Raw genomic sequence first — 15834 nt, forward strand, 5'->3', positions numbered from 1 at the left:
TCAGGGTCCGATTTTGTGGCCGGTGCCCCTCATGGTCTCATTTTGTGGTTGGGGCCCCTCACGGTCCGATTTTGTGGGTGGGGCCCCTCAGGGTCCGATTTTGTGGCCGGGGCCATTAAGGTCCGATTTTGTGGGTGGGGCCCCTCTGGGTCCGATTTTGTGGCCGGGGCCCCTCAGGGTCCGATTTTGTGGGTGGGGCCCCTCAGGGTCCGATTTTGTGGCCGGGGCCCCTCAGAGTCCGATTTTGTGGCCGGGGCCCCTCAGGGTCCGATTTTGTGTGTGGGGCCCCTCGGCCCGATTTTGTGGCCGGGGCCATTAGGGTCCGATTTTGTGGGTGGGGCCCCTCTGGGTCCGATTTGGTGGGCGGGGCCCCTCTGGGTCCGATTTGGTGGGCGGGGCCCCTCTGGGTTCGATTTGGTGGGCGGGGCCACTCTGGGTCCAATTTGGTGGGCGAAAAATACTTAGCACACCACTCGTGGACGCTGGCTTCGAAACGACACCTCAACGGAGTCTGCGTGTGTAGCGGATTGGGCCGCATTAATTGCGGAAATCAACTGAATAATAAGAAGAATAAGTTAGCAGCGTTCGGATTACAATATAGTGCTTTTTTCAAAAGCACTATAACTAGAACCGCAGTATAATGACTCGGAATTAATTTTTATTCCTTTACCATGTATGTGATAATTATATTATGTTATATATTCAATAGTGTTTATGGTGCAAAGATAGTAACAAGAAGGAGTGGAATAGTCACAAAAAAAACTAATACCCTATATCAATAATTAGAATAACCACAGGGAAATTCCAATACAAATATTCCACGCAGCAAAAAAAGGAGCAGATCAGAGTAATTGACAAAACGAACTTAGTTTGTACACTGCCCACAGCAAATGTGTGTGCAAAACGTTTCTCTCGTTTAGGGCAGACAGAAATAGTATGAGAGGCGTCTCCACAGAAAAAACACAGCTTATTACGCCTTCTAAACTCCTGACGTTGCGCCCTAGACAAAACCCCATCACATTGCATAGGTTCAGACGTTTGTTCAAAAGGTGGCAGCGCCTCCTGTGTAGTTTTACGTTCACGTAAACGCCGATCAACTTGAATGTCTAATGACATAGAATCATCCAGACCAGAGGGAACAGGAAATCCCACCATAACATTTTTTACGGTCTCTGATAAACCCTTCCGAAAGAGAGCTGCCAATGCACTATCATTCCATATAGTAAGGACCGCCCACTTTCGGAATTTCGGAAGTCCTTCCCGACCATGACGTATATATACTGCAAATATTGTGAAGGGGTTAAGAACTATTTTCAGAGTAAAGAAGATCAAGGAAATTATTCAGAATTGAGAGTCCTCAGTGGTTGATACCTTTTAATGGCTAACTGAAAAGATGGTTAGCCATTAAAAGGTATCAACCACTGAGGACTCTCAATTCTGAATATTTTTCTATCTACTGGCTAACACGGTACAAAGATATACATCTTTCCTGTATCAAAAAGAAGATCAAGGAATCATTGAAGCAATGATATGATCCCCACAGAACCCTGATCTTGACATCATCAACTCTGTGGAATTATTTGAAGAGACAGAAGAATTTGCACAACACTACATTCACAGAAGACCTGTGGTTAGCTCTCCAACGTACTTGCACAGTTTTTTCAAACTGAAAAGAAGAATTGATGCTGCTTAGAAGCCAAAGGGTGATTTATCTTTAGTTCACTCACTTTGCAATTTGTTAATTGATAAAAATGAACTATTAACTATTTTTTTTAAAGCATTCTTAATTTGCAGCATTTTTTCTTAAAACCTTTGCATTGGAAAAAATATGTTTATGTATTCAGTTTTTAATTTACATTTTACAGGGTTTTGTTATGTGCATGAGCAGCAGGGCCAGACTGGCCATCTGGCAATTTTGGCCAATGCCAGAAGGTCCTGTCTGGTCATGGGCTACCTTGTCTGCTACATTGTTAACAGCGTCGGTATTCTCAAGATACCCATACTGTTAAGAGTTGTGATGGAGCACAAAGTTGCTGAATCCATCACTTACCCAAGCAGGCCATGGATATCATTAGAAATATTGGTCTTGTAGAAAATCTTCCTTTCCTCCATCCAGGGTAATATTAGTAATATATCCCATCTGGTTCATGGGGACGGATCAACATTGGCCTGTTTGATTACAAATGCCAGCACTGATTTCCAGTCCGTAGCTGATGATCAGTAACTGTTCCTTAAAGTAATTTTTGTTTTTATCTTTTTCTATTGATATTTTTTGAAAGGATGTACTCTCTAAGCAAAAAAAATATATTTCAATTTCTTCTTAGAGTTTACATACGCAAATTTATATTTTAGCTTTTTTGCCCTTAAAATGTCTGAAAATGATTTTAAACAACTCTTAAATTGCATGGTCTATTGATACCTCCTCTATTTGAGATGCATGAGTAATTCCACACAAAGCATTTCCGATTCTGAAACAGAGTTATGTAAGCTAATTAATCGGGCATAAAAAGTGTCCCAGATTTCATAATAATCATGTTGTGTAATGGTAAGAAAGGCTCTTGGAAGCTAAAAGAATTTAGCTTGTAGTGAGATGTGGGAAATGCTAAAAAAGGACAATAAATATTCACGTTTTGAATAACATGATGTAATGCAGGTCATTTCAGATTGTGAGATGTCAACGTCATTATGTATGTCTATTTAATTTATAATCCCCTAGTTAAATAGTTGACACTTTGAATTCACCACATAAGTGGCATACCGAATATTTTAATTGTGTACAAAGAAACTCTAGGGTGCTAACAACATAAGACAGTTTCACGATCCTAACCTTTGTTCACCAATGATGTGATATTCACTGCAGATTATTATGGTTTGTTGATGCCCGGAAGAAAAAAATCTTTAGATGTCTTAAAATGTATGTTTTTTATGTGTTTCTGAATATGTATGTTTTTTTAAACCCTTTAAGGTCTCATACAAATGGGAAACTCATGGGCATGGAGGATGTACGGTGGCATAGGGGTAGACATACCAAATGTGCAACCTCAGGGGCCCAAAAGACTAGGGGGCCCACTCCCACCTTCAAAGCAGTGTCCCACACCCAAAGCCTATTGGATGGCATTTAAGGTGCCTAAGAAATGATTTATGGTTCATAAGTCCAAAGAAACTATTAGAGATGCATGTTCGTCTTAGAAACCTTCAGGAAATGCTTAGGAACATGACCTAGAGTTCAGGAAGTTGACTTTCATAAATTTCCAAAATCCTAGTCTGATCGAGCATCTCTAGGCTATGGTGAAAAACTCCAATCCATGGATTACTTACCTTATAATTTACAGAAATTAAGGGATCGGGAGCTAATACCTTGGAGCCAGATACCCTTTGTCACCTTGGGATGCCTTGTAGAGAAAATGCCTTAATTTATCATAGCTGTTTTTGCAGCACAATATATCCATTAAAATAGACAAACAAAAAAAGTAAATTATCAAACTGATAAAAAATGTAAAGACAGCTTTCAGTCATGCTACTCTCAAGTAAGACTCCTATAATTGTTTGATACTAGGCAAATTAAACCTCTCTTCTCTCACAAATCAAAAATGTATCTTTAACAGTTTAATAATTCACTTAATTGGCAGAGTATTACGAGCTGAAAATTTTTCCGTTATAGATTGCTATATATAGTTTCAAATTATGCAAATGCTATTTTTCTCTTATATTTGTCACGCTCACCGCCGGCTCCACGTTCGCCGCTCCCGCCGCGTCCTCGGCTCCTGCTGCCGCCTCTCCCCGCGCTGGGTGCGCCCGCCGCCTCCGGCGTGCTCCCGTGGCGGGCGCGCGCTCACCTGCACGCCTGTCCTCCACCCCGCGCTCTGTCCCGGCATTCGGCCCGGGGCGCATGCGCACCCTGCGCTCCAGGTCCCACTACAGGCCTAGCCAGGCCATCTCCCCGCCCTCCTGACCCTGCTGACCTGACCCGGAGACTCCTGCCTCTATAAGAGGCAGCCTCTTCCTCCAGCTCACCGCCTGATCGTCACTTCCTCTCTCTGTGACTCTGGCTCCAGCCTGCCTGCCTTTTTCCCTGCTGCTCTTACCCTTTCCTCGTCCTCCCTGTCTAACCGTTCCTTGTGTTCCTCCCAGTGCCCGCCATCTCGTCTCCGTGTTCAGCCTGTGCCCTGCGTCTGACCCGTGTCTTGCCGTTCCAGCCTTGCCTGCCTGTATCCTTCAGCCTCCGTTCCTGGCCTCCAGTCCTGCCGGTTCCAGTCCAGCTCATCCTTCCGCCTGCCCGCTGCACCCTCTACTGTGCACCTCCGTCCTCGGGTACCAGCTGCCGTGGTGAGTAGTTTCCCCTGGGCCTGTCCCAAACACTCCCTGTATAGGGGGTGGTCCACCTGGTCCGCTCGCCCAGGGGAGGTTCGCTTGCCGCGGTCCAGTGGGTTCACCCTTGGGAATCCTTACAGAACGATCAGGCCATGGACCCCGCTGGTACTTCTACCCCGACCCAAAAGGAACTTCTGTTCCTGCGGGAAAATCAAGCGAGGATCATGTCGTTCCTCAAATCCATGGAGTCTCGTCTCTCGTCACTACAGGCCTCGGATCCAGGGAGTACCACCCAGATCGCCGGCCTCCAACAGGAGCTAGCCCAGCAGCGCGACACTCAGGCTCATATCCTGAACTACATGGCCTCGGTGGACAACCGCCTGCTGGCCCTCCAGACCGCGGCCGCAGCCCCGGCACAGCCTGCGGTTCCGCTCCCCTCCCCTCGGCTGGCTAAACCCCCGCGTTATAGTGGCGACCCCAAGATGTGTAGAGGGTTTTTAAATCAATGCCAGTTACATTTCGAGTTGCTGCCACATCAGTACCCCACTGACCGTGCCAAGGTGGCCTTCATTGTGTCCCACTTAGAAGGAGAGGCTCTAGCGTGGGTTAACCCCCTCTGGGAGAGAGACGATCCCGTGGTCACTCAACTCTCCTTTTTTCTAGACACCTTTCGTAAGGTGTTTGATGAACCCGGTCGCCTTGCCTCCGCTACCGAGGCACTATTCAATCTGCATCAGGGCACGCTTTCAGTAGGTCAGTACGCCATTCGGTTTCGCACCCTGTCCTCAGAGTTGGGTTGGAACAATGAGGCCTTGGTGGGAGCCTTTTGGCGGGGCCTTTCGGGACGGATCAAGGACGAGCTGGCGGGGCGGGATACCCCCACCTCCTTGGAGGATTTAATCTCTTTGGCCACCCGCATCGACCTCCGCTTTCAAGAACGTTCCCGAGAGCTCGCTAGGGACAGGAGACCTCTCCGCGCTCCTCCGGCCGCTCGGACTCCACCTCGAGCCCGCTCGACTCCAGCCTCCACGCTCCCGCTACCGAAACCCATGCAAGTGGATCGCCTCAAACCGGTGGAGGAGCGTCGGAGAGAGAGGGTCGAACAGGGGCTCTGTTTCTACTGTGGGAGTGCGTCCCACTTTCTTCGTGCCTGCCCCACTCGTCCGGGAAACGCCTCCGCCTAGGACAGGTAAGAGAGGTCTTCCTAGGTAATTTTGACTACTCTCTACCCTTGACCCTATCTGTCCTTTTGCACCAGGATTCTAAACGTTTTTCAGAATGGGCCTATATAGATTCTGGGGCGGCCGGTAACTTCATCCAACTTGAGGCGGTTAGGAGACTGGGAATTCCTGTCAGATCCCTGGAGACCCCTCGGCAGATTGCTTCGGTCGACGGTCAACCCCTGCGGGAGTCCGTTACTCAGGTTACCGAAGAGGTGGAGCTTCAGGTCGGAGCCTTACACCGGGAGAAGATAGTATTCTATGTGCTACCTTCTTTGTCCCATGCCATCCTTCTGGGAATTCCCTGGCTAAGGACCCACGAGCCTATCCTGGATTGGCGCTCTGGTGACGTTCTGCGATGGGGTCGACTTTGTCAAGATAAGTGCTTACTCCCTGTACAGCCGCCGAAATTTCCACGTCCTATGTCGATGTCTACCGAATTACCCTCCGCCTACTGGGCCTTTTTGGATGTCTTCGACAAGAAGGAAGCAGAGGTCCTGCCTCCGCATCGTCCATATGACTGCCCCATCGATCTGCTCCCCGGTTCTACGCCGCCTCGTGGTCGCATCTACCCGCTGTCTCCCTCCGAGACCCAGGCCATGTCCGAATACGTTCAGGAAAACTTGGCCAAAGGCTTTATTCGTAAGTCTTCCTCTCCTGCAGGCGCTGGGTTCTTTTTTGTCAAGAAGAAGGACGGGTCCCTGCGTCCCTGTATTGATTATAGAGGGCTCAACATTATCACCATCAAGAATAAATATCCTCTGCCCCTCATCCCGGAGTTATTTGACCGTCTACGGGGTGCACGGATCTTCACTAAATTGGATCTTCGAGGGGCCTACAATCTGGTCCGGATCCGCTCCGGTGACGAATGGAAGACCGCCTTCAACACTCGTGACGGCCATTATGAATACCTCGTCATGCCCTTCGGCCTATGCAATGCCCCCGCAGTGTTCCAAGAATTTGTCAATGATATTTTCTGAGATCTTCTTTACTCCTGCGTGGTGGTTTACTTGGACGACATTCTGGTGTTTTCTCCTGATTTGTCCACACATCGAAAAGACGTGCGTCAAGTTTTACTTCGGTTGAGAACACATCGTCTCTACGCCAAGCTGGAAAAATGCGCCTTCGAACAGTCGTCTCTGCCGTTCTTGGGTTATATCATTTCCGATTCTGGCTTGCGCATGGATCCGGGAAAAGTGTCTGCGGTACTCAACTGGCCGCGTCCTCAGGGAATTAAGGCTATCCAACGGTTCCTGGGTTTCGCCAACTATTACCGGCAGTTTATTCCGCACTTTTCCTCTCTGACTGCTCCCATCTCTGCTCTGATCCGAAAGGGAGCCGATCCTCACCACTGGCCTCCTGAGGCCGAGAACGCCTTCCGAACCTTGAGGCAAGCCTTTGCCACAGCCCCGGTGCTACATCGTCCAGAGGCGAACAAACCATTCACCCTAGAGGTAGACGCTTCTGCCACCGGAGCCGGTGCGGTTCTCTCCCAGAGATCTCCTTCCGGTCGCTTGGTGTCCTGCGGCTTCTTCTCCAAGACTTTCTCCCCTGCGGAGAGAAACTATACCATCGGGGACAGAGAGCTGCTTGCCATTAAGTTAGCCTTGGAAGAGTGGCGGCATCTTCTGGAAGGAGCGGTACACCCACTCCACATCTTCACCGACCACAAGAATCTAGCCTACATTCAATCAGCACAAAGGCTTAATCCCCGGCAGGCCCGATGGTCATTATTCTTTAACCGGTTCGACTTTGAGCTCCATTTCCGTCCGGGTGAAAAGAATCTCAAAGCGGATGCCCTGTCTCGATCCTTTCTGGTCACCGACAACGAGGAGGAGCTTTCACACATTGTGGAGCCAAGCAAGCTCATCGTAGTCGCGCCTGTTAACCTGACTTCCGTGCCCCCCGGCAAGACTTTTGTCCAAGATGATGACAGGAGGCGAGTTCTACATTGGGGTCATGCTACCAAGTTAGCGGGTCATGCCGGCCTCAAGAAGACATTCTCCCTCATCTCTCGTTTTTATTGGTGCCCTTCTTTGTCTCAAGATGTCCGAAGTTTCATCCTCTCCTGCCCATCGTGTGCCAAGAACAAGGTCCCACGTCAGCCACCCTCCGGTTTTCTGCATCCACTTCCGGTTTCCTCGGCTTCGTGGCAGCATATCGCGATGGATTTTATTACGGATCTACCGCGTTCCTCAGGTCACACGGTCATTCTGGTGGTCGTGGACCACTTCTCCAAGATGGCCCACTTCATCCCTCTGCCCGGTCTTCCTTCCGCTCCTGACCTGGCGAGAATTTTTATATCTCATGTCTTCCGGATTCATGGCTTCCCCAAGCACATTGTCTCGGACAGAGGGGTTCAGTTTACCTCGCGTTTCTGGAGGGCTCTATGTAAGCTGATGGAGGTAACGTTGGACTTTTCCTCCGCTTATCACCCTCAGTCCAACGGTCAAGCGGAACGCACGAACCAGATCCTCGTAGCATACCTCCGACATTTTTCCAACGGCCATCAAGACAATTGGTCCAACTTGCTTCCTTGGGCCGAATTCGCTTTCAACAACCATACCAGCGAATCCTCCGCCAAGTCGCCTTTCTTTACGGTCTACGGTCAACATCCTGGTATACCTCTGCCGGTACTCCCGACCTCGGGTGTGCCGGCGGCCGATCTTCTGACCAAGGAGTTCTCCAGGGTCTGGCAGGAGACCAAAACCGCACTTAAGCGAGCACGAGACGGGTTCAAGAAGCACGCCGATAAGAAACGCCTAGATTCTCCGCTGTACCACCCTGGGGATAAAGTTTGGCTATCCTCAAAATTTGTTCGTCTCAAAATTCCCTCCTACAAACTGGGTCCCCGCTACATCGGTCCCTTTGAGGTTCTAGCCCGTATCAATGACGTTGCCTACAAGCTAAAACTCCCCACTTCACTGCGGATTCCTAATTCGTTTCACGTTTCCCTCTTAAAACCGGTCATACTCAACCAGTTTCATGCTTCTACTGGCAGCGCTCCCGCGCCCGTTTCCGCACAGGATGTCTTTGAGGTTAAGGAAATTCTTGCTATGAAACGATCTAGAGGTAAAACTTTCTTTTTAATTGACTGGAAAGGTTTTGGCCCTGAGGAGAGATCCTGGGAACCCCGGGAGAACATTCAAGCTCCCCAGATTTTAGCTAAGTTTCTTTCCGGCCGTGGGAAGAGGGGGCGTAAAAGGGGGGGTACTGTCACGCTCACCGCCGGCTCCACGCTCGCCTGGGCCTGTCCCAAACATTCCCTGTATAGGGGGTGGTCCACCTGGTCCGCTCGCCCAGGGGAGGTTCGCTTGCCGCGGTCCAGTGGGTTCACCCTTGGGAATCCTTACAATATTCCTAAGTGGTCGATGCACATGAGTCACTATATTATTCAAATCATCAACTGTTTGGGTATAGATCAAATTGTGTTGGACAAACGTTACAACTATAACAGTATTATTTTCAAACCTAAAAAAAAAATTTAAATGAATTATTCCAAATTATTATTAACTTCAGGAGGAAAAAGGAAACAGAATGGGGAGGTTATGTTTCAGATGCTGCAATGGAGGAGACCAGCCTATTCACAAGATGAGACATTGAATGGCACTACGCTTTTCACGGACAGTCAGTTCCCTTCATCAGGTCTTCCTGAATTGTATCTCCAGCTTCTTCCCAAGAGGGTTTGGAGTTGGCGATCGGTGTGGTAGTTGATCAAGAATGTGCTTATTCACCATGACGGTGCAACCCCTGTTCGGTGAGGGTAGGAAGCTGATGGTTGGTGCGGCAACTGATCAGAAGCGTTATCCATTTTGTACCCTATAGCAGTGTTGTGCATTTTCAGCACAAGTGAAGGTGAGCAATACTTACTTTCACCATGTCCTGTGCTTTTGCCCATTCACATAGGGGATGTTTTTCTCTCTTATTCTTTCAAATTATTTTGCTAGAACAGTTTCCAAACATTTTATATGTTGTAAAGAACTGAAAATGGTCATTTGTTGAATTTGCAGCATTAAGAGGTCACATTTACTTAAATCACAAGCTTTGTCAATCAAAAATATCTTAACAAGGCCAAGATACATGTTAACATATGACCTATTCTTTGATATCACCTTCACAATTCTTGCATCCATTGAACTTGAGTGTACTGGACATGGCCGAGTGAAAACGTACCTTCTGCTGCTTCTAACCACCATCCACCTAGCAATCGTTTCCAGTACCTCGGCATGGGGAAATCAGGGGCTAAAAAGACAAGTACCCAGTCCTCCACCCGTTCTGCATCCCCCCAAGGCGATATTGAGCCTTTCCTCACCAAGGCACAGAGACCGGACCGGGGACCGTCTCCATCATCTACCTTGGAACAGAGGGAGTCTGGAGGTCCACGCACGCAGGGTGTAGCTTCTGCACCAGAACCCATGGACGAGTCTTCAGACCACCAGGTAACTGGGAGGATAGAGGAGGGTCTCCAGCGAGATCCTGCATGCAACAGGGAGGTCCCCGCTGAACAGAGTCTGGAAGACAGCACCATTGCAAGATGGGCGCTGCAGCAGCACTGCAGGGTGTCACACACGGCGTGTAGGAGATAGTGGTGAATTAGAGCTGCTGGCTGCCTGCTCTGCCACCTCTGACATGCTTAATGAGGGAACTGGATCACACAATGAGGAGGACATGGAGCAAACTGGGATGCGAGGTGAGCAGAGGATTGATTCCCTTAATCATAACTCTGGGCCAGCAATATTAGGGGAACACACAGTTGTTGGGGACCCCCACTTCTATGCTGGATGGAAAATCTAGCTGTGCCCAAAACACCCTACACCTGGAGTCTCTTCATGCTCCGATCTCCACAACTTACCCTTATATATCCACTGAGGGATCAAGCTTGCTCACCTCAGGAGAAAGGGGAGTGCAGCAATGGATGCTGGACCTGGATGAGACTTGTCCTGCTTGTCCATCAAGATGATCTACATGCTCGTCATGGGGGGATACTTCACCATCTTCAGTAGAAAGACCTGAGGTGGTTCTAAATACCTTAAACAATGTGGTTACTATTCCTTTAAAAGCTGTGGACATTATACCAATTCAGCAACACTCTCAACCCTCTGTAGCTATGGATACAGTAGGGAGGACATGAGCCTTCTGCAAGCCTAATCTTTAACTCCACACCATAAAATGAATTCCATATAGAAAAGCCACTACCCCTCAAAAACATCAGTGATGACAGACCTTAGCAGATTTACAGGCTCTTCTCCAGACAATCCCCACTAAAAGTGATATTGTAGCCCTGACCTCTCAGATGATGGAGGAATGTAAACAGCAGTTTGCACAATTTAGGTCAGATCTCTCATCTCTTAATTCTAGAGTTGATGTAATAACCCAAACTCAAGAGGATAATGTATCAGCTATACAGATCTTACAGAACACTGTACACAAGCAGTCCCTACAAATATACTCACTTCAGCAAAACCTTGATGATTTAGAAAACAGAAACAGGAGAAATATTCTCTGCATCAGAGAATTACCATAATTAGAGATAAGCGACTTTGCCTTTTTTCGGGTCGAGTCGGGTTTCATGAAACCCGACTTTCGCAAACGTCGGGTCGAACGAAATCGGCCAACTATAGGGAAAAATCGGAGGCCGACTGAAACACGAAACCCAATGCAAGTCAATGGGGAAGCAAAGTCGGCAGAGAGTGGAAGACAGTAAACACACCTACAGTGCCCATTTCAATGCCAAAAACATCAATTCTTATAACTGAAGCTTGTCAACCTTAATTTATTTCCTAATAATAGTTACGCATTGAAAACTGGGGGTTATTTGGCTAAAGTTGTGGAGGGTTGGGCTGGCTCCAGGTTTTTGTGTGCCCTGGGCCAAAGAGTGTCAGTGCGCCCCTTTAACACATACCACAACTCATGATGCTCCGATACAACACAGAAATATAGGTATAGTACAATGACACATACTTCACTGCATACATGACATGACTGATGTATTTTAAACTGTACAATAGCTCAAAAACAGCACAGTATATTACTCCATACAGTGTTATGGCCACCACATTGTGCGCCATACAGAATAATGGGCCCCATATATTTCTCCATACCAAATAATTAGTCACATACAATGTTCCATACAGTATATGATGAGCTCCACATAATGCTCCATATATAATGGGCCCCATTTGTAATGCTCCAGTGTATAATGGGCCCCTTAGATGCTGCTCTAGTGTCTGATCTGCCCCATTTACATTGCTCCAGTACATGATGGGCCTCATGGATGATGCTCCAGTGTATGATGGGCTCCAATAATGCTCCATATATAATGGACCCCATTTGTAATGCTCCAGTGTATAATGTGCCCCTTAGATGCTGCTCCAGTGTCTGATCTGCCCCATTTACATTGCTCCAGTACATGAAGGGCCTCATGGATGATGCTCCAGTGTATCATGGGCCCTAATAATGCTCCATATATTATGGGCCCCATTTGTAATGCTCCAGTGTATAATGTGCCCCTTAGGCTAGTTTCACACTAGCGTTTATTTCCTGCAGCGCACGGCGCCGCTAAGCCCCGCCCCCTGCCAGCTCCCTGCCCGCCCCATCCGGTCATCGCCGCCTACTAGCGCACATGGGCACTTGCGATCTGCGATCCCTATCTTTAGCATAGGGTGCGCAGATCGTGCGCTGGCCGTGCGCTAGCAGGATTTTGCCATGCGCCGCGCACTTTTGAAGGTGCGCCGTGCATGCCGAAATGCAACATGCTCTTCCTGGGGCTGTGGGAGAGGGACCTCTTCCTCTCAGATCGGGAGATGTCAATGGAGCGCGTCCTTTTGTGGACGCGCTACATTGATGATGTGCTCCTGATCTGGCAGGATTCTGCATTGTCCCTTGAACAATTTATTTTGAAGCTTAATGACAATGACCGTAATATTCATCTTACCGTTAAATATGATCCGGACCACATTGAATTCTTGGATGTCAACCTAAGGAGAGATCCCTCGGGTAATATATTAACTGATATCTTTCGGAAGCCGACATCAACTAATATGTTGCTTCATGCTGATTCCTCTCATCCTGCTCATATGATTCGAGCAGTAGCAACTGGCCAATTTTTTCGCCTTAGGCGAATCTGCTCAACAGATGACGACTTTGAATTACGGGCAAATTAACTTAAAACACGTCTTCTTGATCGGGGATATAGTCATCGGGTAGTAAAAAGGGCCTACCATAAGGCTAAATTTAATTCTAGAAATATGCTCCTATACAAACATTCTGAACAGCCTACTACTTCACAACCTATCAGGTTTATAACCAACTTCCATATTCAGGCGGATGAATTACGTATGGTCCTGTCTAAATCTTGGCCGATTTTGCTGGCTGACCCGATTCTTTCTAAAATTCTACCAAATCAAACACTAATTACCTTCTGCAGAGCTAGGAATCTGCGTGATCAACTGGTGCATAGACACTATGCTCCAGTTCCTCAATCGCATTTTTTTAGTCACATTGCCCCCAGACGTGGATGCGTCCCCTGTGGCCACTGTGTGGCATGCGCAAACATCGAACGAAGTACCACATTCACTGATTCCTCTGGGTCAAGGGAATTTAAAATACGTAAATTTATTACGTGTACCTCCAAGAATGTGATTTACTTCGCTACCTGCCCCTGCTCCTTGATATATGTTGGATTGACCACCAGACAGTTTATGATACGTGTCAGGGAGCATGTGTTAGGTATACAGGCCGCTGTGGGACACGAGGACGTGTCCACGCTTAAGACCCTACCCCGCCACTTCAAAATCCATCACCAATGTGAAGCAGGTGGGTTGAGGATCAGGGGGATTGATGTATTGGAGGTGGGTATTCGTGGAGGTAGAATCTCACAACGCCTGGCACAAATGGAGACCCAATGGATTTGGAGATTGAATACAGTGCACCCCAATGGCCTGAATGAGAGTCTCAGCTTTGCTCCCTTCTTGTGATTGTCTCTCTTGCTGCACACTGTGTAATGTTCTATCACCAATGGTGTATTTGGTTTTTTAATTGTTTTTATTTATTTTTTATTTCTAGTGTGTCGCACTTTGATATCGCTGTTACTGTACCGGCTACCTGGTGGATTCATATGATTCGTTTCTGATGTTGGATGGCGTCTCCTTTTCTATACATTATAAATGCTTATGTGACTCTTTATTAGTATTTTTTTTTTTTTTATTATTTTTTGAGTATATAATTTATATTGCTACAGTCATATGTAAAAGTTTGGGCACCCCTATTAATGTTAACCTTTTTTCTTTATAACAATTTTGGTTTTTGCAACAGCTATTTCAGTTTCATATATCTAATAACTGATGGACTCAGTTATATCTCTGGATTCAAATGAGGTTTATTGTACTAACAGAAAATGTGCAATCTGCATTTAAACAAAATTTGACCGGTGCAAAAGTATGGGCACCCTTATCATTTTCTTGATTTGAACACTCCTAACTACTTTTTACTGACTTCCTGAAGCACTAAGGCTGGTTTCACATTTGCGTTTTTTAGCGCTGGTAAAAAACGCACACCTGCGCATGCGTTTTTTCCCCTATATTTAACATGGGTGCGCATACCTGCGCGCTGGTAAGCGCATGTATGCGATTTTCATGCGCTGCGTTTTTTTGGGGTGTGCGTTGGGATTTTCCAGACGCAGCATGTTGCATTTTTTGGCCCTGCAAAAAAGCGCATGCGCACATATGCGCACGTTTTGCGCTAAAAATGGCCATTATAGCCTATGGATGCGCATATGTGCGCACTGGCATGCTCATGTATGCGTTTTTTTGCATATGCGTTTTTTTTTTTAAACCATGGAATTTAGGGGTTTGGGTTAGAGTTAGGGTTAGTTAAGGGGGTTTAGGGTTAAGGTTATGGTCAGGGTCAGGGTTAGGGTTGGGGTTTGGGTCAGGGTTAGGGTTAAGTATGGTTTTGTTAAGGATTAGGGTCATGGTTAGGGTCAGGATTAGGGTTAAGTATGGTTTTGTTAAGGGTTAGGGTCAGGGTTAGGGTTAGGGTCAGGGTTAGGGTCAGGGTTAGGGTCAGGATTAGGGTTAAGTATGGTTTTGTTAAGGATTAGGGTCAGGGTTAGGGTCAGGATTAGGGTTAAGTATGGTTTTGTTAAGGGTTAGGGTCAGGGTTAGGGTTAGGGTTAGGGTTAGGGTTAGGGTCAGGGTTAGGGTTAGGGTCAGGGTTAGGGTTAAGTATGGTTTTGTTAAGGATTAGGGTCAGGGTTAGGGTCAGGATTAGGGTTAAGTATGGTTTTGTTAAGGGTTAGGGTCAGGGTTAGGGTTAGGGTTAGGGTTAGGGTCAGGGTTAGGGTCAGGATTAGGGTTAAGTATGGTTTGGTTAAGGGTTAGGGTTAGGGTTAGAGTCAGGGTTAGGGTTAAGTATGGTTTTGTTAAGGGTTAGGGTCAGGGTTAGGGTTAGGGTTAGGGTCAGGGTTAGGGTTAGGGTCAGGGTTAGGGTTAGGGTTAGGGTTAGTTAGGGTTTAGGGTTTGGGTTAGGGTTAAGTATGATTTGGTTAAGGTTTAGGGTCAGGGTTAGGGTTAGGGTTAGGGTCAGGGTTAGGGTTAGGGTCAGGGTTAGGGTTAGTAAAGTCATGGTTTGGGTAGTGTGAGGGGCCACCTAAAAATGTTGGAAAAAAACGCAAACGCGGTAAAAACGCGCTAAAAACGCATACAAACGCATAAAAACGCTGCGTTTTTTTCATGCATGCTCATAAAAATGCTTGAAAAAAACGCAGCAGTTGTATGCTTATGTATGCGTTTTTTCAATGCGTTTTTTTGCGGGAAAAACGCGCTGCAAAAAAAAGCAAGTGTGAAACTAGCCTAAATTGGTTTTGTAACCTCATTGAGCTTTGAACTTCATAGCCAGGTGTATCAAATCATGAGAAAAGGTATTTAAAGTGGCCACTTGCAAGTGGTTCTCCTATTTGATTCTCCTATGAAGAGTGGCATCATGGGCTCCTCAAAACAACTCTCAAATGATCTGAAAACAAAGATAATTCAACATAACTTTTCAGGGGAAGGATACAAAAAGTTGTCTCAGAGATTTAACCTGTCAGTTTCCACTGTGAGGAACATAGTAAGGAAATGGAAGAACACAGGTTCAGTTCTTGTTAAGCCCAGAAGTGGCAGGCCAAGAAAAATATCAGAAAGGCAGAGAAGAATGGTGAGAACAGTCAAGGACAATCCACAGACCACCTCCAAAGACCTGCAGCATCATCTTGCTGCAGATGGTGTCACTGTGCATCGGTCAACAATACAGCGCATGCATAACG

The sequence above is a fragment of the Dendrobates tinctorius genome, unplaced genomic scaffold, assembly GCF_039654945.1.
Source record: "Dendrobates tinctorius isolate UK_male_01 unplaced genomic scaffold, ASM3965494v1 ptg000204l, whole genome shotgun sequence".
NCBI classification, from domain to species: domain Eukaryota; kingdom Metazoa; phylum Chordata; class Amphibia; order Anura; family Dendrobatidae; genus Dendrobates; species Dendrobates tinctorius.